Source organism: Sciurus vulgaris (assembly GCF_902686455.1).
Source record: "Sciurus vulgaris genome assembly, chromosome: 10".
NCBI classification, from domain to species: domain Eukaryota; kingdom Metazoa; phylum Chordata; class Mammalia; order Rodentia; family Sciuridae; genus Sciurus; species Sciurus vulgaris.
In genome coordinates, this window is record NC_136470.1 from 94,567,372 (window position 1) to 94,591,188 (window position 23,817).

A 23,817-nucleotide genomic window follows, 5' to 3' on the forward strand; every position below is an offset into this window, starting at 1 on the left:
ATTATTTTTATTTGGCAGTGCTGGGAATAGCACCGTGGCCTTGTGCATGCCAGGCAAGTGCTCTACCACTGAGCTATATCCCCAGCTCAAATCCTAAGAGATGCTCAGGATGTTTGATGCTTCTTTTATGACCCAACCATAGTCCTACTCCACTTTCTACTTTTTCAGATGGAAGCCATCCATATCGTGAGTTCTTTCAATGTCCTTCTTTCAAAATGTTTCAGCTTTTACTTAATCTTGTCTCTACTCCTCTCCCCAATTGGGATGTCCTCATCTCAAAGGAAGAAGGTAGTCTTTGTCATTTCAGAGAAACCTTCTAAATGGCCTTAATTCAAAGCCCAATTCTTCACTGTTGGTGATTGTCATATCTAGATGCATAGTAGAATCATCCAGGAAAATTATTAAGTAAAGCAGGTGCCCATCCTATCTAAAACTGTAATATGAATCTCTGCAGATCAGGACTGGACATTAATATTATTGTAAATGTTCTAATGTGAATCTTAGAACATTAATAACCAGTGTGCTAGGGACCCGAGTCATTAATTAACCTTTGTTTATTCTTTAGTTTTAATCCATTTTTCTGACTCCTTCCTTCCAAACTATGAATGTACTCACCCTCCAGTATCCTAATAAAACACCTTCCCTTGTCCCTTAGGCTATGATTCTGTGCATGTTTTCCCTTCTCACTTCACCTTCTCAATAGTTCTGCTCCTGCCAGTCCAAGAAACTGACTTTTTTGCCTTCACCATATGGCCAATAAAGTCTCCAACTCCTCATCCTCCCTGGGCTCTCTTTAGGGCCTGAACACCTTTGCCTTTGTGAAATTCTCTTTTCTTTGGGCTTCTGTGTTTCTGTAGTCTGTTGGTTTTCCTCTCAGATCACCAGAGTTTCCTTAAAACTATGAGTACTCAGAGTGTAGCTGCTTCTCACTGTTGTTCTTTACTAGTCATTTTTTTTCTTTTCTTTTCTTTTTCTTTTTTTTTTTTTTTTTTTTTTTTTTTTTTTTTTTTTGATATCAGGGATTGAATCCAGGGGCACTTAATCACTGAGTCACATTCCCAGCCCTTTTTGTGTTTGTATTTAATTAATTAATTAATTAATTTGGTACTGGGGATTGAACTTGGGGGCACTCAACCACTGAGCCACAACTCCAGCCCTATTTTGTATTTTATTTAGAGACAGGGTCTCACTGAGTTGCTTGGAACTTTGCTTTTGCTGAGGCTGGCTTCAAACTCTCCATCCTCCTGCCTCAGTCTCCCAAGTTACTGAAATTACAGGTGTGCACCACTGTGCCCTGCCATTGTTTCTTTTAAATTCTTGATCTGTTCTCTACCCCAAAGTGATGTCCTAAGTTGAAGTGATCATATCCATGAAAATGGCCCTGAAACCTGCATCCCTCTGCATTGCAAGTTATACCTCAGGGGAGACCTTCATCTGGATGTCTTTCCTCCACCTCAAACTCAAAACGTCCCAGACTGAGCTTCTTCATTCTCTGTGGATTCTACTCTTTCTCTGTGACCTCCCACTGAACTCTAGTAAATGCTGTCCTCCCAATTTTCTGGACTTCTAAACTCTGGTTGCCTTTCAGCCTTCTCTCTCTTATTCACTCCCCATATCCCCCATATCTATGAGTCTTGTTGTTTTTACCTTTGTAACTTTTAACCCATCTATTTCCTTTCACTCTTTGTAATTATTTTCAAGCCCTATTTCAAGCCGGAAGTCAAATATCAGTCTTTCATGATTCCTTTTCAAATTCCCAGACAAAATTAAGTTTTCTCCTCCTTGATGGTCTTTAAACACTCAGGTATGAAATTTACTGCATTCTTATTTTTAATATATCATTACATATATAGTCTCCACCACTTAATTGCAAAACCCTCAATGTCAGAGACCAGATACTCTTCACTGATGGAGTTAGTATCAAAAACAAGGGATTTAAAATCTACCTGAAAGTTATGGTTAGGATATGAGGTATCCCCCCCACATCAAAGCTCCTATGTTAATGAGGGAATGGTCAGAGTTGAAATGATTAGAAATGAGAGTTGTAATCTAATCGGTTCATTCTGGTTTGAAGAAATTAGCCTGTTGGTAACTGTAGGTAGTTGGGGTGTGACTGGAGGAAGTAGGTCACTGAGGGAGTGCCCTGGAAGGTTCCAGCTTCCCTATGGCCCTTTATTTCTTTCTCTCTCTCTGCTTCCTTGATGCCATGGACATAGCATTCCTCCACTACACCTGTCTGACGTGATATTCTGCCTCACTTTGGGCCCAGAGCAATGGAGTTGGCCATGATGGACTGAACCTCTGAAACCATGAGCCAAAGTAAACTTTCCCCACTCAAAGTTGTTCTTATCAGGTATTACAGTGATGAAAAACTAACAAACACACTGAGTAAATAAAAATATCTCCCTGCACCCATATAGCTACAATGTAGTGCAAATGGTTATTTGCCATACAGTACAATGGTGGCACAGGGCCTTGTGAACATAAGAGATGCTTTAATAGCAATGGTTAGTTTTGACCACCCATCATACCAACACATATTTTTCATATGCTGTTTTTTTAGAACCTCCCAACAAATATGCAAGATCAGTATTATGAGAATCCATTTTTAAAATGGGATAAACTAATGCTCAAAACATTAAGAGACTCACTCAAATCAACGGTACTGAAAGAGCTGGGGTCAAATTCAGGTGTAAAAATCTTATTCTATTAACACAAGGTGATTACAATAGATTAAATAAGATCTTGTATCACATGCAGGGAGTTGATGGATCAGGGAGGAAGGTTTTTTGGTAGGGGAAGTTTTATGGACAGCAAAGAACCGTTTTGTTGTTGGAAAAGAATAGGATGTTCTGTCCAATCTTTCTTTGGATTCTCATTATTCTTGGAACTTCCCAACTGCAGAGCCAACCAGAGCAGCAGGCAGCAGGGAACTTTCAGTTCCAGCACATGGGGACACTCTTTCAATGTGCCAGCTCCTCTTTTCTGTCAGTCTACTCTTGGTAGCATCTCTTCATTCTAAAGGTATTGTCTTTAAGAAATCCCAGATAAAATGACAAGGACCTTGGACTTGGTCACATGTTCTCACCAATTGCTGAAGGAGAATTAGACAGCCTTCCAAAGTCCTCTCTATTGGACTCATATCCATAAAAAGTCCCCTGTAGAGAGCAGAGACCTGTGTTCATACACAACACCCATATGCTTTTAGGAACTTGCTGCTTTCTTTAGAGCACAGTAATCAATACCAATTTGAAAGCAACTTTAGGGCAAGGGAGCATGCCTTCTAATCTCTTTTATCAACTTTAGTATCTCACTAGATCACTGACTCTGAATATAAATTATACTTATTTCATAGAAACTGTGAATTTAACTTCTTTATTTCTAAGAGAAGCAAAACGCATAAATGCTTTCTCATGAAAGGGGACCAATAACTGGTTGTTAAAAAGAACACAGTTAAATTGATTTCATTTGAGTTACCTGTTCTCACATCAGAAAATTAAAAAGGAAAGGAGTTGTCATTTCTAATACGGTTCTAGGTTATTTTGATAAGATGAACATTTTTTCATTTTAAACATGAATTCTTTGGAACACTCTTAATGTCACTACCATTTTAAGTTCTGTTCTATAATAATGGATAATGAATAGGCATGGGGTTTTGGTACCAATTGTAGTTTCAAGATTTGGCTCATAAATATTTCAGGTTTGAATTCTTAGTAGAAGTCCACTCAAATTTACCCACAGCCCTATGATCTGAAGATTATTATTTTATATGCTTAGTGTTTAGAATTTCTTTGTAATTGTTATTTAGAGTACAGACTCTGGAATCAGGATGATAACATCTGAGTTTGAATCAAGGTCTTAACATATCACTCTGTAATATGGGGCAAGTTGCAGGAAATCTTTTTGTTTCAGATTCCTCATCTGAAAAAAAATGATGAAAATAAATGATTTTAAAAACCCTACACAGAGCTTTGTCATCAGAAAGAGATAAGAGAATTATAGAAAATGCTTAGTATAGAACCTGACAAATAACCAAAATATCAGCTGTCATTTTAATAGCTTTTGTTGAAGCAATTAGTCATGAGTGTATTGATTTTCAGTGATTTCTTCCAGTTATCTATCCTCTTTTTTGTTTTGGGGAAAACCAATCTGAACCATTCCATAGTCCCTAGGAATCTATGAAGCTGGTCACAGACTGCTTAGTACAAAATGACATTCCTATGCTAAGCCAAGAGCTCAGTGTCTTATTCCCCCTCTTTTTCTGGCATCCTTGTGGCTTACCCATGTATCTGTTTTCAGTAGGCATTCCTAAAAGTCTACCTTCACCAACATCTAGTTCACCTTTCAAATTTGTTTTTTATTGGATCTTGTAAACACATCCAGACCACTACTAACTCCAATCATGGTTTTCTTTTGTTTTTGGTTTTTTATTTTTTTTTTTTTTTGGTTTTTCTTTTTTTCTTTTCTTTTTTTCCTAGCATGATGCCAGATGGCACTTAGGTAGGATAATAAAGGAAATCTGTTTCCTCTCATTTTATGTATCTGTCATAAATCTTAACTGGGAATAAACAGCAATTTAGAAGTTCAAGTTTCAGGTGAAGGTTCAGATTGAATTTCACTTTCATGTTTTGTTAAAATTGATTTGCTTGTGTGAATAAGAATTAATGCAGTATCATTATAGGGGAAGTTTTTTGACAAGCAGAGACAAAAATCCAACCAAGATAACACTTCACGGGACATTTCTTTTTTCTGCTTATCTTTATTGAAGCACTACCAGTAATAAACCCTTGGGTTTTATTATGCCTTTGAAATATGGATAACATCTAACTCTGATCTACTTAGCAAAGAAGAAAGAAATCCAAACACCATTATGGGTGCTGTCAAAAGTGACTGTGGTATTTATTCACAAATCTAGCAGACTACTGAGGCTTAAAATGTGTAACATATTAAGTCGTTGCTTTTGAATACAAATTATAATAATTTCAGGGTAAGAGTGTGTTTGAATTTCTATAATTTAAGAAAATTCAAAAGCAAAGATAATTTTTATATTTACTTGAGTTGAAACAACTACCAAAAACAAACAATCAAGCAAACAAACCCCAAAATATTGTATGGAAATGGAAATAACTGTGACCAAAATTCTACCTAATCTAAGGAAAGGTAGATTTTATAGGAAAGATTTTACAGGAAAGTAGCCCATGTACTATGTGGATGAGATAAAGACAAATTTTGGAAAAATGAGAATGAGAACATAAATCTTATTGTGCCACCAATATATATGGGGTTATGGAAAATATTAGGTAACAAGCATTGGGACATATTAATATTTTATCTAAAAGGGGTTTGCAGCCTGAATTTTAGAGATTGGTGGCAGACAAGCCGAAGCTTTTCTGTTTTGTTTTGTTATTCAGAAGATAAGACTGTAGGAAAAATAGAGAAACAATTTAAGGATATGTTAAGGAAAAATTGTGAAATCTGTTATAAAACATTCTGCTTTATTTGCCTGAATTTTCTTTCTCTTTCAATGTTTCTTGGTGTGGAAATTTGTGGTAGGAGCACTGTCAAATAAATTGTTCTTTACCATCGCCATTTAGAATCTTATCTGTAAACCTTGGTCTGCATCTGGATGAGGACCAGCATCGTGCATCCAGGATTTGCTTAATGGGTATGGAGAGAGCAAAGATAGAGGTTAATCCACAGGAAAGCAGATTGCCTGGGTCGGCTGCCCAAGACCTTTGTGCACCAGTCCTCTGCCTCCCTTTGTTCCCCAGAGCTCTGGGCGTAGCCCTGTTAGGACCTCACAGTCTATTTCTAAACAGCTGGAGCATGTGCATGTGGGCATCTAGCCAGATAGTGCGTCAAATAGCCAGCAGGTGTCAAATGTGATGTGTGAAGGCCTGGGGGTCAGGCTGCCTTTGCTCAAACCCCAGTTTTACCACCTATGAGTTGTGTACCTTGGGCAAGACAACCACACATTGGAGTGAGAATCTTAGGGTTGTTCTGAGCATTAAAAAAGAGCATGCATGCAAAATGCTTATTGCAGTTCTTGCATTTAATAAGGATTTGCAAGCTACAGAAGGTATTGTTGTTGAAAGTGACTTTATCTATAAAGTGCTCTATAAATGTGTACCATGACTGACTTTTGTAAGCTCTTATTGTTATTGAGTAACCATACGAAAATGAACAACTATTTCTGCATGGTTTTTGCCCTTACTTGTCTCTGGAAATGTGCATGTCTTGGTGAATCAAGTTCCAAAGGCAGAGGTCATGGGTCCATCATTAGGCCGAGCAGTGTGGTCTGCAGTTTAGGGCCAGAGGAACTGAGGAAGAGGTACTGGCTGTAGGACTTCAAGTGTCTTTTAACTTTAGTTTTGCTGTCCCCAAATGGAGATGATAATGTCCATCACATTGAGTTGTGAGAATGGAAGGAGCAGGAAGTAGAGGATTTCAGTGTACCATCTACAAAGTGGGGTAAGATGTAGCTCATAAACTACCAAGAAGCCTGCTGCCAGCTCTTCAGAGAGCAGTTGTGCTGTTTTTGTGTCCTTACTGGCCCTGCATCAATCGCCCTCACTCTTCCTTTCCTTTGGGAGAAGATGATTCTTTGAGGGCATCCTTTCCACCTGCTCAGTCCTTTAGTGCCATTGTACCCTGGTTTTGGTTCTTTTTTTTTTTTATTTAGGTACTGGGGATTGAACTTGGGGGCACTTCGCCACTGAGCAACATTCCCAGCCCTTTTTATTTTTTTATTTTGAGACAGTGATTTTCTAAGTTGCTGAGGCTGTCCTTGAACCTGCAATCCTCCTGTCTCAGCCTCCTGAGTAGCTGGGATTACATGTGTGTGCCACCATGTCCCACTGGGTGTGACTCTTCACCTCTTTCTGGAAAATGATTTTCCCAGTTTTGCCACTGGATTAGTAAAATCCCAAATTACAAAATACAAAGCCCTTCCTCTTTAAACTCTGTAAGATTTGACAAGACAACCCACTCCCACCTTGACAACCACAGGCTCCCTTTCCAAGAGGCTCCTAGTCCTGCTCTGTGCTGGTCATCTTGTGTATGTGATTTCATTTAACTTACGCAAAGCCCCCATGAGCTAGGAATTATCAGAAGAAGAAACTGAGGCACAGAAGTGTTAGTGGCAAAAAAAGAAACTCAAATCCTATTAGCTCTGAGACTCCTTCTCAGACTTTTCTCATCTTCTTAGTTTCCATTTGTAATTGTTCTCATCTCTTAAAACATCCAAAGCACTGTGGGCTTTTCTTAAGGTTTTTGTCCCACTCCTAACTCAGAGGAATTGACCCATTTCATGAATACTTTGTAAACATTGGGGACTTCTTTCAGCTTACTATCTTGGTGGACAACGTGTTGTTGTTTTTTCAACAAATGAAGCATTAGACAAGAGAGCTCTTCCTTGGACTGATAAGTGTGAAGTGTTAAAGTAAGAGCACTAGAACTACATGGATTCCTTCTGGCTCACTTGTCTTTATATGTCAACATAACTCTGACTTTCTTAAGTATTTCCTTTGGAGCCCGCATGGTGGTGCAGCCTATAATCCTAGTGGCTAGGGAGGCTGAGGCAGGAGGATCACAAATTCAAGACCTGAGCAATTTAGTGAGTCTCTAAGCAACTTACAGAGGCCCTGTCTCTAAATAAAATATAACAAAAGGACTGGGGATGTGGCTCAATGGTTTAGCACCCTGGGTTTAATCCCTAGTACCAAAAAAAGAAAATAATTCTCTTTGGGTTCATTGGTCATAGTTGTTTGTTTTTATTTTGTTTGTTTTACCCTAGTGCATGGAGGAGAAAGATGGCTGGACACAAAATATATAGACTTTTCTTAAAAGTTGTATTTGAAAACATCATTTGTATTTAGATTAATGAGAACAAATCCTAGCCAGGGTGGAGTGTAATGTGATTTAGGTAAACTCTTGGTAAGGCAATGCACAGGAGAGAAATTTGGAAGGTTTGTATGATGCCCAGGTGGACCATAAACAAGAAACAATGAGTGTTGCTGCTTTTCCTGCTGACCTTTATTTAACAGAACTCTCTCATTAGAAAACAGCTTGCTTTAGCTTATTGTTAACATTGCTGTTTGTTCACCTGCTCTGAAAAAAAAGAACAGTTAAGGATCAGCATTGAGATAGATTGATAGTTTGCTTGCGTGATGTTGTTGCTGTTCTCTCTCTTCAATTCAAATTCTCTCTAATTCTTCTCTCTCTGCAGGGCAATAATTGACACCATTGTTATATTCAGATACAAATCCAGTGGGTAAGGGGCTGACATGTAAAGTGAATGCAAAACACAGTATGGGATACAACAATATTTTAAAGGAAAGTGTACTAATATATAGAACACTGCTAGATATAATGAAAGACCAATTTTGTAGGTGAAAATAATTAAACATTAGTCATTTCAGGTGGCTTATCTTTTCATAAGACTCCTCTGCTTATATTATCCAAAATTCTATAGAATAAGTGACATGATCCCAATTAACAAAAAGGTAAATGGTTTGCATAAAGACACACATTAGACATGAATTTGGAACCCTGGTCAACTTTCTGTCAACTCATTACTTTATAAAGTACAGCTCCTGTTTTTAATGTGTAAATAGAAGAAAGAAAAATAAAAATTATTTGTGTATAGTTATGTGGTAAGTTAAGTAGCAAAAAGTAAAACCGATTGAAAGAGTTCAAAGACTGGAGAGGCACCTTCTGTCCTAGAAGGCAATGAATAGAAAGGGAAGAGGGAAAATGGGAAGAGAATGAGAGACCATTATTAGGAAGGGACCATTGGAGATTGGTAGAATTTTGACATGCAGAAATGACAGGGGAAGGAGACTGTTAGTCAGCTTTCTGTAGCTGCGACAAAATGCCTGAGAAAAGCAACTTAAAGAATGAAAGATCTATTTTGGCTATGGTTTCAGTCCATGATTGGCTGGCTACATTGTTTCTGAGCCTGTGGCAATGCAGTACATCATAGCAGAAGAGCATGGCAGAGCAAAACTGATCACTTCATGGCAGCTGAGAAGGAGAAGGTAGGGGAGGGAGAGAGGGACAAGGGATAAGATATGTCCCCAAGCATATGCCCCCAAAGAACTACTCCTTCAATTAGGTCCCACCTCTGCAGTTTCCACCACCTCCCAATAATGCCATCAAGTCGTCAATCCACTGTTGAGGTCAGTGATCCAATCACACTTCTTGAAACCCTCACCTCTGAACATTGCTGTATTGGTGACCAAACCTTCATCACATGAGACTTTGGGGACATTCCAAATTAAAACCATAACACAACTTTCCTGGATGTGTGAAATTCCTGGGCTAAGGGAAGAGGCCTGAGTATGAGATAGACGTGTTTGAAGGGTGGCAAGCAGTGTCCTTGGTGTCCTTCAGTCACAACCCAGGACAAGAGAAGTGGGTGGAATAAAGATTAGGCTAGAAATTTATCAAGAAACCAGAAGTCGGAGGATCTTGACATGCTGTCTTGGGAGACAATTTACTTGGTTAAGTGAAATTCAAAGGTCTATGATCAGGGAAGATCCACAACCAAGGTCATGCTTTGGGACTATTCATTTGGAAGGTCTGTGTAGAAGAAAAGGATTGCAGAACAATTTTTTTTTCAAAATTTATAGATGATGGATCTACCTATGATGTTTGGTAATTTTCAGGCCTACCCCAAAAATTCCTATTAAATACAGGTCACTTGAATTGATTTTTTTTTTTTAAAGTTCCCCTGATAATTCTTGTGCAGTTGATTCAAGGACTGTACTTTGAAAAATATCAAAGAAAGAAGTGAAGAAGTGAAGAGATTAGTTAGTAAACTATCTTATAGTCAAGGTGTGAGATCACAGGGTCTTTATTTGGGGAGGAAAAGGTCCCAGATGCCAAAAAAAAAAAAAAAAAAAAAAAAATGTTTTGAATGAAGAATCAACAGGACTCAGGATAATTAGTATATAGATGGAAGAGGAGTCAATGACTTTAAAACCTGGGAGATTGATGGTATAATGACTAGAAAGGTGAGACAGGGATGGAATTATCAGGTCTTGACAAGAGTTTAGTTTTGTCAACTGTCTTTTGAAGTCTAAAGATGACAGCCACAAGGAAGTGTCTACTAGGTAATGTGCAACCCAAGACTCAAACTGGAGAACAAGGTCACAGCTGGAGAGATGGCTTGGGATTCAAGTGCAACAGATGATATTCAAGATTACTGAAAAAATTTAGAAAAGGAAAAGAGGAAAAACAGGATCCACAAAGAAAAGATAGGAAAGAACTATAAGTTAGGAGGGGGGCTGGGAAGTTAAATAGTTAAACATAATTCAAATGAAGGGAGGAGAGGATTTCAAGAAAAAAACAAAACAAAACAAAATAACAAATAACAAAAAACCATAAGTGTGTGTGCGTGTGTGTGTGCATGTGTGTGTGTCTATGTGTGTGGCAGAAGAAGTGAATATAGACTGCAATTTCTAAAGACTTATTGAAGAAAGGGAACTCTAGTTCCTGTTCCAGAACCTCACCATCTTTCTGGTTATTCTTGCTAAGCACCCATGATTATCCTTGCCACTAACTTCTGCTTTGTCCACTGTCTCACATCACCAGCTCTATGCTATGACTTGTAAGCACGTCTCCTCGGCCTCCTTTCTGCCATTCGCTGCCTCCTGTCCAGGCTTCCACCATCTGTACTGCTGCCGCAGCCTTGCAGTTGGCTTCTGGGTGTCCTCTCTGGCTCTTCTCTATTTTGCAGTCAGATGTTCCCTTATGAAGAGCAGATATCTTGTCCTGCTTAATACCTTGATGGCTCTTCACTGCTCTTAGAATACTGGGCAAACTCCTTAATGCGACCTGTGACATCTTACCTCATGGCTCTTTGCTGCCTTTCTAGCCTTCTCTCCAATCACAGTCATTTGCTGTGAATCTCCAGCCACATGTGATCCCTGTCCTCAGGGAACAGTCCTCATCTTCTCTCTGTGTCAGGATTTCTTTTCATCTAGTTTCTTCTTATTATTTTTAATTACTTTTCCCTCTAATAAGCTCCATAAGGGCACGAAACTCAATGTTCTTTTGTCTCTCTCTCTCTCTTTCTCTCTCTGTCTCTCTACCTCTGTCTCCCCATCTCTGTCAGCAGACAGACATGTCTGCTTGTCTCTAGCACACAAACATGGATGCACACACACAGCCCACTTGGTAAGCGCCAAGCCAATGTGCCAGGCTTTGGCCTTTACACATGCTTTGCCTCGGCCTGGAAAGCTTTTCCTCTGGCACCTGCTGCTTTCTACTTGCTCTTTTTTCCACTTCTCCACTTTTCCACTTAGCATCTCCATCATCTCTTCCTCAGAGAAGCTTTTCCTGACACCCCTGACTACATTAATGTCTCCAATTAAAAAGCCTCTCAGCGCTTATTACATCTGTAATTGTATATTTATTTGTGAGAGTATTTGAATAATGTTTTTCTCCTCTAGGACTATAAACTTCATCACTGGAGAGGGAGATTATTTCTAATTTGGCTCAGAATTGTAAGCCCAGTACTCCTCATGGTTCCTAGCCCATAGTGGATGTTCAATAAATATTTGTTGAATAAATGAATGAGCAAATGCAAATGTGAAATGAGGACTATCTATTAAAGTACAGCAAGATGGAGAATAGATTAAATAATAACATAGGCATCTGAGCACATTCATAGGCAGAAGGGAACCTTCTTTTACCAAACATACTAACCACCATCATATGCCTGAAATCAAAATTACACAGAAGACAACTTCTCACACAGGCATATAAATCAGAGCACATCTGTTTCCTTTATACCATTTTTTTTTTCAGTTTCAGTTCAGCAGCTACCAAAACCACTTGTCAATGGGGAAATAGACCTAGTAGATTGAGAAGCATGTTATAATAGACATTCGCTACTTGGTTTTGTCTGTACCAGGGATATTGTTTTTTTCTTCTACCTTCAAAATACTTTCTTAAATTTAGAAATATGTTATCTAAGCCATCATTTAGCTATACACTTTCTCTCTCTCAACAGTTCTTTAGATTTATTCCAACAAAGAAGTGGTGTCTATGCTGTTCTATTTTTATATTTTAAAAGCAAATAGTTACCTTGAGTTGTCTAAACAGACAGCCTCACAGGCTGTTCCCAAGTACCACACAGGATCAAATAAAACCACTAGGAACCAAAGTTAATCCAGTCACTGGTCATCCTCACAGGGAGGAAGAAAATGGTCTAATCCTATTATTTTCCCTCTTGGATTATACAAAAAAATTTCTTCTGGAAGTCAGGTTATTTTTTTTTTCTACTAGTTTCTTCATTTGGAATATACTAGGAGATGTACAAAAAAAAAGAAAAAAAAGAAAGAAAATCCAAGACAATCAATTATTCCAGAATTACTATAGAAATAATCCCCCTGAAGAAGTTTTAGCTCACTGTGATGGAGCACATATTCTTCCTGTGGCCTGAAATTTTCTAATGCTTATGCAAAACCAAACTCAGGACCTTAAGGACTTAGGAGTGAGAGCTACCAACTGCTCTTTCTCCTTCTCATAAACTGGCTTATACAGCATGTCCAGAATGAGTCTCTGCATCTGATGCACAGCAAGAAAGAGTCTAGATTTGCATTTGAATTGATGGCTATTTTTAACTTTCTCAGAGTTTCACTAAGAAAGATATTTTGCCTCTGTGGATCAGAGTTATAGAGTCGGGTACTTGACCTTGACCAGCTTTTCAGTGAAAAATCGAATGAAAACAAAAAGTCTGATTAAAAACTGAACTTATTATTTATAAGGTCCTGAACTATATCTCACACCTCAGTGGAATTCCTAGACACAAGTGGCGTAGTAAGGACTTGATTTTTGAAGTTTCTAAATCGAATCCACCTTTGTAGGAATTCTAGAAGGACTGTTTTTGCAAATTATTTCCAATCATGGAAATGCCTGTGAGTAGTATGATCCAGTAATGAACAGGTAACATCAGGACTCAGGAGTGAGCTCCTCTTCCTTCCTCTTCCATAAGAGGTCCACTTACACCACAGTGCACAAAGTGATTCTGTGGAATTAAGATTTATGTGGTTTCTAGACCATTAAGTACCCATTTAAGTAGCTTGGTAAATGAAGAGAAAATATTTACCTGATTTCTCTAATATGGCCCTGCCTCAGGGAAGGGTGAAGAGAATATTCTATATTAGTAAAACCATTACTTTTTATTAATGTAGTTATATATATATATATATATATATATATATACATATATATGTATATGTTTAGCAGAGTTCTTTTCAGCTGTGAGTTACAAAACCAGTGTCTGTTCTCAGTAAGTTTATAATTGTATTATCTGAATTCAAAACTATACTATAAAATTTCAGTTACATTAAAAAATTTTTTTTATTTTTTACAGACTGCATTTTAATTTATTGTACACAAATGGGGTGCATCATTTCATGTCTATGGTTGTGCATGATGTAGATTCATACCATTCACGTAATCATACATGTACATATTTTATATTCCAGTACACTATTACCACATATACCTCATATCAGTTTTACACAGCCCTTGCTTAACTATTCTTTTTTATTTATTGAGTGAATCTATTGAAAACTAAAAATGAACTCCCATGTCCAGAGTCTTTTGGAGGTTTAATTTCATAGTCAAGGGAAACACCAAGGTGACAAGGAATCTGCATGTTGGGATTCATCTGACATTTTCCCTATTTAGTTCTAATGCTGGCAAATGTAAACCAAAGTCCTCCTGTCCAGCATTCCAACCACCTTCTCTTTCTTCCCTGAGACGTCAGCAGATTTGACATCTTGACAGCGGACTTATCCCCCACCCTCAGCTGAAATTCTCACCCTGGCTCATCTGTCACCAGGCTTTGATGAGGAGGGGGCTTAGGCATTTGCAATCTGAGCTGTCAGATTCCAAGGCAGCTTGGAGTGAAGTTCCCACCATGTGCTTTAGAAAGATAGGGTAGCGGCTGTGGGCCAACAGCAGAGAGGAAGGAAGAGAAAACAGAAAGAGCATCTGTTACAGATAGAGAATATAAAGAGGTGAGAGGCCAGGTGAATGAGAGCAGGTCCAGGGCTTATTATTATAAGATAGTACCACTTAGCATCCTGTTTCTGAGGTGTGTGATTTACTTGTCCACATGGTCCTTTACCCTCTTTACATCAACTGGACACTGAGAAATCCAGTATGCACATCACTGATTTGTTCAAGAAACCTATTGAACACTAACTACTACAAGAACTCTGCTCTGTTCTGTAGCAACCATGACACAGTTCTTAACTTTCCAGAGACTTACAGTTTAATATGGTGGGTAGAAAGACAGAAGTAAATGACCCAAAGACCACAGCACCGTGTGATAAGGCCATGGTGGAATTATGCACAGGGCATTCTTGGAACAAAAGGTGCAATATCTCATGAAGATTATTTAAAAAAAATACCTTTAAACTGTGACATTTTTATGACAATGGCACCCACCCCACACTTTTGGAGAGATACTACTGTTGATTCTGGTTGCTGGAACAGAAGTAGATTTGAGAAATATTAAAGGAAATCTCTACAAGAATACACTCATTAGCTGCAGAAATGAAGCTCCAGGGATTCAAAATACAAGGAGTTATTTGGTGCAGGCTGATGTTCAGAGTTGAAGAAAAGGAAAAGTTCACCTATGTAGTTGATCAGTATTTGAGAGTTTCTCGATAGTTTAATTGGAGGCACTGAGATTTTTATTGGGCAATTAAATGAAACACCCTTTGCATTCACAAATTAGTCAAGCTAAATCTGGAATAATTGATGATGCTAATTGCCTCTTTTATGCACATTGCACACTGAAGTCACATTGTATGATAGTGCATGTGTCTGGCCAAAGCGGCGAGAGCATGGCCAGAGTGAAGAGGCCTGAAATTTTAAAACTGGAACTTGACAAGACTGAGGGAAGGTTCTTGGTTTAAGTTTTGTCTCCAGTACCTGTATCTATAAAATTGGGTTTGGTATGTCAGGGAGGCAGACATTTTCCTTGATTTTTCCAGAATTACTTCTTTCTTTTGGGGTCCAATAAGAAATGAACCAACATCACATATCTTAGGAAAATCTGTCTCTGGTTCTGATCAGCTGCTCCATAGCCTTGAACTACTCTATTGATGCTAATGACTCAAATTATGCCTAGTGTATGAATCTGGAGATAAGGAATACCAAGAAGTAAAAGGTAAAATACCAAGAAGTAAAAGGAGGGCTGGGGATGTGACTGAGTAGTGGAGCCCTTGCCTAGTGGGTGCGAGGCCTGGCATTGTAAAACAAAAACCAAAGGTGATTTTTAAACAAAATCTCTCCGTGTCATGCAATTGATGTTCACGGTTTCATCTTAGATAATGGTAGTTAAGTGCAAATAGACAATATATAGTATGTACTCAGTTTGTGCTAATACCTAGCCCTAGATGATTTTATTTAAACCTTGACCCCATGAATTATGTGCTATTTCTATCTGCATTTCTGCAGAGGAGAAGGAAGCTCAGCAAGCTAACCAACTGAAAACAGACAAGACTGATACACAAACTAAGGTGTTCATAAATGTGAAGCTGGTTCCAGTGTTCCTTTATCCTGCATGTCCAGAGATGGGGGTTTCTTAATTTGCAACTTCCCATTCACTTAGTTTGTTTATGGAAGTTCCAGCCTATGTCTTGTCAAAGGAAGGAGGATGTAAAGCACCCCTATTGTTCACAGCAGGGGAAAAGCCTCTTCTTCAGTTTCTCCCTTAAAAGAGTCCCCTAATCACTGGCAGCCTTCAGTCACTAAATACATTAAAGATGGTTCATCTGACATTCTGTTTATCAAGAGTCTGTATGACTGAAGGGAGAGAAAATTGTGATAGCTTACTGGATTTTTGACCTTGAGCAATTTGGTTAACTTCTACACACCTAAGTTTTCTTATCTGTTCAATGGAAAGTATAATATTAACTGCTGAGACATGATCTGAGGATTAAATGACAATAGTGATGGAAAAACTATTACTGCTTAGGCTTCTCTTCCTCTGCCAGGTACTCTGATGGGAAAGTGGCACACAGATCACATTTAATCATTAACCCAAAGAGGTAGAGATTACCACCATCATCAAGTAAGTACCAATGAGAAAACCAAAGCTCAGCAACATTTTAACAACTTGCCCAAGATTTCCTACTTATCTCGCAGAGAGAGTCAGATTCAGACCAAGTTCTTGTATTCTTAAAGCCTGTGCTTATCTCAGATGCCATGTCCTTTTCATGGCGTACCACCTCTTTGACTATAAAACATCCTAGAAATACTGGACTTTATCATTTATACCCAACTTGGACAATAAGATTATTTTATTATACTTTCATTATTTGAAAACACACACTTTATGAATGGTACAGCATCCCTGTTAAATAGATCATGAGGTTGTTCCATGCTGATTTAGGGAGAATGAAAATGAATAGTACAGTTATTGATTATTATTGGTTGGCTCCTATTGCCATACAAGCTACTTGGGGCTTCACCTGAAAGGCATACTGACTCCAGTTCCAACTTCTAAACTGGTTTTGTCATTCCTTCCCTGACCAACAAGGGAGAGCAAAGAAAATATAGACCATGTTTATATCCATAGTCATTTGTATAGGAGATCTGTAAAGATGTCCTTTTTGAAATAGAAGTCATCTTCTGGATAAGATCAAATTCAGGCAAATTGAATTTGTATTTGCTTTGACATAGATTGGAATCAGTGATGTGATTTTCCCCCCTCCTGTGCAGAGAGGATGAAGAAAATCATCTTAATAAATTTCCTTGACTTTTTTGAAGGTGTTCAGTATCTGTCACTTTTGGAAAAAGCAATAAGGTGTTATGCCACTGAACTCTGACTCTAAGATTGAAATAGTTACACTTGGAATCTAATGCTACTAATGAACTTTGATGGGGGAAAACATTCAATTTCTATGTTGAACAACTTGTTCATTCATTTGGCAATTGCTTATTGTGTGCCTACTATATAACAGACCTATTCTAGATGCCATAGAACAGCAGGGAACAAAGCAAGACCCCTGCTTTCATCAGGTTTACATTGTAGCAGGGGAAAGAAGGACAAGGGATACTTGACCTATAACCTGTCAGGGATATTATAGTGTGCTGTAGAGAACAAGAAGGCACAGGCTGGGAATGAGAAGTAAGCACAGTGGTGTGTTTTAAAAGATGGTTTTCAAGGAAATCTTCTCTGATAAAGTGACTTTTTAAAAAGAGACCTGAAAAAGTGAAATGACTACCTAGCGGAAGAGCTTCCTGGGTGGCAGGCACAGCAACGTGGAGGGCTGAAGGTTTAAAGTGTGTTGTGGGTTTGAGCCCAGGAAGCTCTTGTGGCCTAAGTGAAATGGGAGCAGGACAGTGGTGACATAGGAGGTAGGAAGAGCCAGATAATTCCAGGGCCTGTGGGCCGTCGCAAGACTTGGGCCTCTGTCTGCAGCTGGATGGGAAGACTAGAGGCTTGTCAGCAGTGGATATGATTTAATTTCAATTTGATATGACCACTGGTGTTGCGTATAGAATTAAATGTAATTAGATGTGTGTATAGGAGCAGAGGGGAGACAGACAAAGAGATTGATTGTGAAAAAAGACAATAATCTGGGAGTTGGTGGTCAGCCGTGGAAATTTAATTTTATGTATAGTTTAGGTACAGTTTTAAGGTAGAGACAACAGGATTATCTAACACATGTGAAGGACAAAGAAGTTTTAAAGAAGATTCCCAAATTTTTCTTCTGGGCAAGTGGAGTAATGAAATTTCCAATTACCTACATAGAGAAAATATGGAAGGAGGATATTTTATGTGGAAATTAAGAAATGTGATTTGGAACATGTGAAGTGTTAAGATGATTGTAAGTCATTTAAGTGGAAATGTTACGTAGAAAGTTATGTAAGTCTGAGACTGGAAAGTAAGTCTAGCTTAAGGATTGGAATTTGTAAACTGTGTATACATAGTTTCTAAAATTTAATGACTGGATCTGACTCATTCAGAGGTTAGTGTAGATAAAGAAGAGATTTCTAGTTGTGACACAAAACACTCCAACATTTTAATATTTAGCAGATAATGGAGAATCAGAAAGAGAGTTCTTAAAACTTATGTATTCATAAAGCAAGTAGAAATTATACACACACACACACACACACACACACACACACACACACACACACTCTCTCTCTCTCTCGCTCTCTCTCTCTCCACACTCTCTCTTTCTCTCCTTTAGTAGGAAACCTGAGTGAAGAGGTGGGAGTCACTCTCTAAGGAAGGATAATGCTGTTTTTCTCATGATCTATCAAAAAATCCAAGGAAGCCATGGCCAAGGAATGACATCTCTGCTCAGTCTTGCTTGGACAAAGAAATCACTTTGGAATTTGGGGTGAAGAAAATGATCTAAATGAAGTAGGATAATGGGCAAAGATGGCAATGCGGTTTGAAAAAGAAATACAGATAAACTTTCATGATATATCATCTTGTGATTATTAATATACTACATGATCTTTGAAAAATGAAAACTTTAGTAACAGTGCAAATAAAGAGTACAAAATGGATTTACCATTACACCCATCGATGAGATAACTGCTGTTAATATTTTGGTGAACTTTTTTAGTTTTTTGTTCATGCACGCATGCATACTAACAACATTAGGGTTATTGTATGTACATGATTGTAGCCTGCTTTTCTATTTGATATAATATCATGGATTTTTTGAATATTCATTTTAGATACTTGGGTGGGAGAAGGGAGATGATTGGAGAGAAGACTGTGTTAATGTGAGAAATGTCTTGTCCTGTCCCATGTCTTTCAATAAAGAGGGATGGTGACAGTGTGTGTGTATGAGACACAGAACAAGATGACTCTGAACTCTCAGTTGTGGTGACGGATACGGTGACTGTGCTGCCCATGAGGACTAAGTGATACTGACTCAAGCTTTGCTTATTTTTTATGTCAGGATGGATTCCAGATTTTCCTCTTGTATAGCTGGGGGATTGCTTTCTTTACTAGATATAGCAGCAACCTCAAGGAAAGAATGTCTGGGAATGATTTGGTTACCAATGTAAATGGGCAGTGAGATTAATTTGTGACACTAAGTAGACTGTTTGACTAAATTACTTGGCTTGGCTTTTTTTTTTTTTTTCCACGGCTGACAAGAAAAATAATCACCTTTCTCCTCTGGTTTTCATTTCTGTGGGGGATACAATCAAGATACACCAGTAAGATTTCATATAGCAACGTTTTCCATAAGTCCATGAAAATGCTGAAAAATCCTCTGTGTTTACCAGTGAAGTGCTAACAGCACAATCACAGCAAGATCATTTCTCCCATTGACAAGTTTGATGGCACGAATTACCTTTAAAGTTAGTATTGGATCTGATTAGTTTCAGAAGATATTGGTAGGACCAAAGCCAATAAAAGTCCTCCTAAAATTAATAAACACAGTAGAAATCATATCCTTTTGTAAACTTCTGCCTTCACCAAGTAAAATATGTGTGTGTGTGTGTTTCTGTATATTTCAAACTCTTTCCTTCTATAGATAGGTTTTTGACTGGTGAGCTCAATTGGCTAGAGAATGGGATTTGACAAGGTCAAGGTCACGCATCCACTGGCCACAAAAAAGCAGAAAACTATGCCATAGTCATCAATTGCACCAGGAATCCTACACAGTCCTTTCATGGATATGTGCGCTGGGTCACATAAGAGATTTAGCGTGAGAGTATAGCTGGTTCAGAAACATCCATTACACTGTTATGAAAAGCAGACACACAACCTCAGGCACAAATGCCACCCGCTATGGGGCAGTGATTTCAACTTTGCATGAGAACAGCAGTATATACCCAGAAGCTCACAAATGCACAAACTCAATTGCATCAGAGAAAAGCAAAAGCCCCACTTAGCCTTAATTCCACTATTTAGCTGAAAACAAACATACTGTAATTGTCTTTCACTTTTGGTTCTAGTTAAATCTGCATTAATACTGAAGTTGTAAACTTATTTGAAGAATACTACATTCTTTTACAAAAATGCTATCATATTTTACATCTTTACCATTCAATGTAATCAAATCAATGTATAAGAACACTGAGTTTTTAAAAATAGAAAATGATATCTTTACATCTTGGAGTTCGTGAAGTCCATTGGAGAAATAAGAAAACAGTACTGAGGATCCACTCACTACGTTTCTACCACTTCACAGAGAGGGTCATGTGCAATGACAAAGACTGAAAGTTGCACCACAGACCAAGTTGGGAAAACACAGGTTTCTGATCATTACACTTTTGCTTCAAAGATCTCAGTCTGTGATTTCCTGACATTTCCTTTTCCGATCCAGTTCTACCAATCCCACATAAAGTACAAAGCAGTGTAGGTGCCTCTGCAAACCTACTCATTATCCACTGGACTTTGGAACCGAACTGTCCCTCTCCTCTTTCAAGGAGAATTGTGCTTTTATGCTGTTCATTTAAAAAAAAAAAAAAAAAAAGGTAAAAACGTGAAGACCATAACCTCTAACGAATCACATTTACATCTGCAGCCCCGGCAGTTGTTCAAAAGCAAGAGCAGGCACAGAGAGAAAACCCCTTCTTCAGTCTAAAACTCTTAATCTCCTTTAGCAAAACCAATAATACAAACAGTGTGGATCAGCCCTTCAATATGCAAGATGGACGAAGGTACTACCCAATTTTCTTCTGTGATAGATTAAACCCCAAATAGTTCTTTTTGAGGGAAATCCGTCATAATCTTCCAATTTCTCCTTTCAAAAACCGCACTCTGAGTACGAAAGCACATTGACCATAGCCCTAAAATATTTACCTAACAGGTTTCAGGAGCCTCCTCTTTATTTTTCTTGGACCTTTATGCCTCCCACCCGCCAAAATCTTCACTCAACCCTCCCACTCACCCCGCTGGCACCACAGATAGGAAGCAAAGTGTTTTCTCCGTGACCTCTAAGCTTTCTACTCGATGGGAAAAGCAACGTGGAATGCACACTCAGCAGGCTACGAGCCAGCCTGGAGCCGGTTCCTCCTCGAGGCATTTCTGACATAAAACATAATACTATCCACTGTGTTTTGCTCTAAGCAGTCTGTCTCCCACTCCCCTTCCTGCTTCTCACTCCGCACCTGGCTGCAATTCGTGACCCACACAGCACAGAGCAAACAAAAAGCACGGAAACAGCAACAGATTCCTTTGTTTTACATGCAAATCCTACCTCCGGTAGTTGTCACATCTTCCTCAAAAGCCACGCTTAATTTTTAATGACAGCGATCCAGTGTAGTCTTCCAAGTAGCCACGGTAATCATCGTTACCTCTCGTGCCTAAAGCCTTTGTACACCATTAATGTCACAACCCTTGCTAACTCATAGCTTTAATACTCCTTGCTCAAAATGTCTGAAAGAGTTTGGAAGGACAATAGGAGTGACAGGCACGCTAGACAGCCATGCTTAAAATTAGTTGTCGGAAGCTCCGTTGAAGCTGCTTCATACTGTTTTTAAAGCGTGCAGGAGGTAGGATTTATTAGCCTATGATAGGCATGCTGTTTCTGTTTTTATTAAATACTGTAATAGGCTGTCTGTTAGCAATGCTGTGATAGGTCCAGCATCACTTCCCCACTGCTTTCGAATTCTCATATTAAAAAGGGAGAGAGGACTCAGACTTCCTTCCCACAGACACCACCCTGCCTTACTGGATCAGATTTCCAAATCCTCCGTAACTACAGGAGAAAGAACTTTTGTAAATAGGTATTTCTACCTGGAAAGTGAACTTGAGAATAAATGCTGTTGGATTTTCTTACTCTTAGCAAGGGGATCCCGTTCTTCCCAGTTACAAAAATAAGTGATCTCTAGAGTTAGGTAAGAGAATCAATCCAAATAAGAAAAGTTCTCACCAATTATTGAGGTATGATTTATGCTATATGTTTACAGGAAATCTCAAATTACGTATCATGGACTGAATAGACCAATGGGTGCATTTAGTTATTATTACAAGCTGATTTACAAAGCTTTTGGTTCTTGTTTGAAGCGGGCACTGCTGTCAGAAAGCAAAGAATGAGTGGTGGGTGGAAGGGTGCGCATGTGTACACCACCTGGATCCATTTTGGACAGTCATGATCATGGAAGATGAAAGAGGAATTTCTTACCGTTGGCCAGACAGGAGGATATTATGTGTCTAGAAATGCTACTCTGAAAAGTTGTGTAAATACCTTTCCAAAGGGAGCAGAAAAAGTTCTTGGCTCCCCGAAATGAGGAAAATGTTTTATGTTCTAAGTACCCAGATAGAGTCCTTTCTTTCTGCTTTTATTTCTCCCTTCCTGAGACCCCAAGTGCAATACTTTTGTAGTAGTTACTATGGAAACTGAGTGGTCTGCTCTGGGGGAGGGGCTTAGAGAGAGTAGCAGATGTAATATGGATGGAAATGTGGTATACTGTCCTATACAACTAAAAAAGAACAGTGACTAACAAACACTGCAAATAAACTCCTAGAACAAAACCTCAAAGGGAATGATTGTAAATCATGATTATTTAATTACTAGTAGTTTTATTATCTAGACATGCTATAATGATTAAATCATAGTATCTACTATTTTATTATATGCAAGAACTGAATATCTGAATCGTTCAGATGTCTGATAAAAGGGAGACACTATTCTTTTACCTTTCTTTTTCTAAACTTCTGGTTGTTGGTTTGAATATGCCCTGATTGTATGTGACTTTTAGTTGTTACTTGACTGGTGACAATTTCTTCTCAGGAATAAAATGTGATTTAGGGGAAAAATCTTTTTGTATCATGAACCATAATCCTTATAGTGATTTCCTTGGGGACAAATCAAAGTCAGAAAACACTTACTACAATTTGAATTTCAAAAAAATAATCTGTGCCCATTTAGTTGGTAGGACAGAGCAGACTTTTTGTATTTTTCAGTTCTTCAAGTAGAAAATTACGTTATGTGTCTAAGACCTTCGCTACCTCATGATCATGCGAGAGAAACTACTTCTTATCAGAATAATTAAATTTTCACAGTTGTAAGGATAGTGAGGAATATAGAATTATTGTCTTTAGTACCTCAGTTTCACAGTTTGTAATGGGAGAAATTTATACCAGAACAGTAAGAGCACAAAAATCACAAAGTGAAATTGTCCAGAGGTAATTCCTCAGGATTTTATGTAAATACTGTTTTTTGTAAGCAACCATATCATCCAAAAATTTGTAATGGAATAAGGATTACTTCAGGGGGAAAGTATTTGTGATATTTTTGTAAATGATGGGAGAAGAATATATGAATTGTATATCCCCAATTTTTTTGAATATAACAAAGTGTGTAAAGGATAAACTAAATACCTTATAAGCACCACACATATGATTTGGAGAAAAAGAGAGACAGAGGAAGAGAGGAGAAGGGGAGTGGAGAAGGAAGGAGGAAGAAAATATCCCAGGTGGAAACCTCTCTTTAATCCTACTGTGTTAATAATACAAGAGATGATTGGGTAAGATTTTAATTCTGGGATGAAGTGAGAGGGTGGCACCGGGGCAGGGATGGGTTAGTTGAGCTCTGGGGAGGCTCATTCCTGGAAGAGCAGAGAAAGTGGGTGTCTGGACCTCTGAGAATGAAGGAGGAGGTGGCTGCCACATGAGGTTCCTGTGAATTCAGGGGGAGCGCAGTACTAGGTGAGGATGGTGTATTAGGGTTGGGAGGGAGGAGCAGGAAATGAGGAAAGGAAGCTGAAGGGAAGGGAAGAAGAGGGAAAGACAGGAGATCTATGAGGAAAAGAGAAAGGAAAGAATTTCTCCAAGCTACATGGCCCTGGAAGAAGGCACAG

At 38.5% G+C, this 23,817-nt stretch overlaps 1 protein-coding gene across 1 annotated transcript in view; it reads right to left on the reverse strand.

The window, feature by feature from the left end:
• KCNMB2 (potassium calcium-activated channel subfamily M regulatory beta subunit 2) overlaps positions 1-21,516 on the reverse strand; it is a 236,424-nt gene extending 214,908 nt beyond the window's left edge. Inside the window, exon 1 of the mRNA XM_079156379.1 lies at positions 21,213-21,516. The gene's annotated coding sequence lies outside the window, so the exon portion shown is untranslated. The remainder of the gene's footprint in view (positions 1-21,212) is intronic.
• Between the last annotated feature and the right edge of the window lie 2,301 nt (positions 21,517-23,817).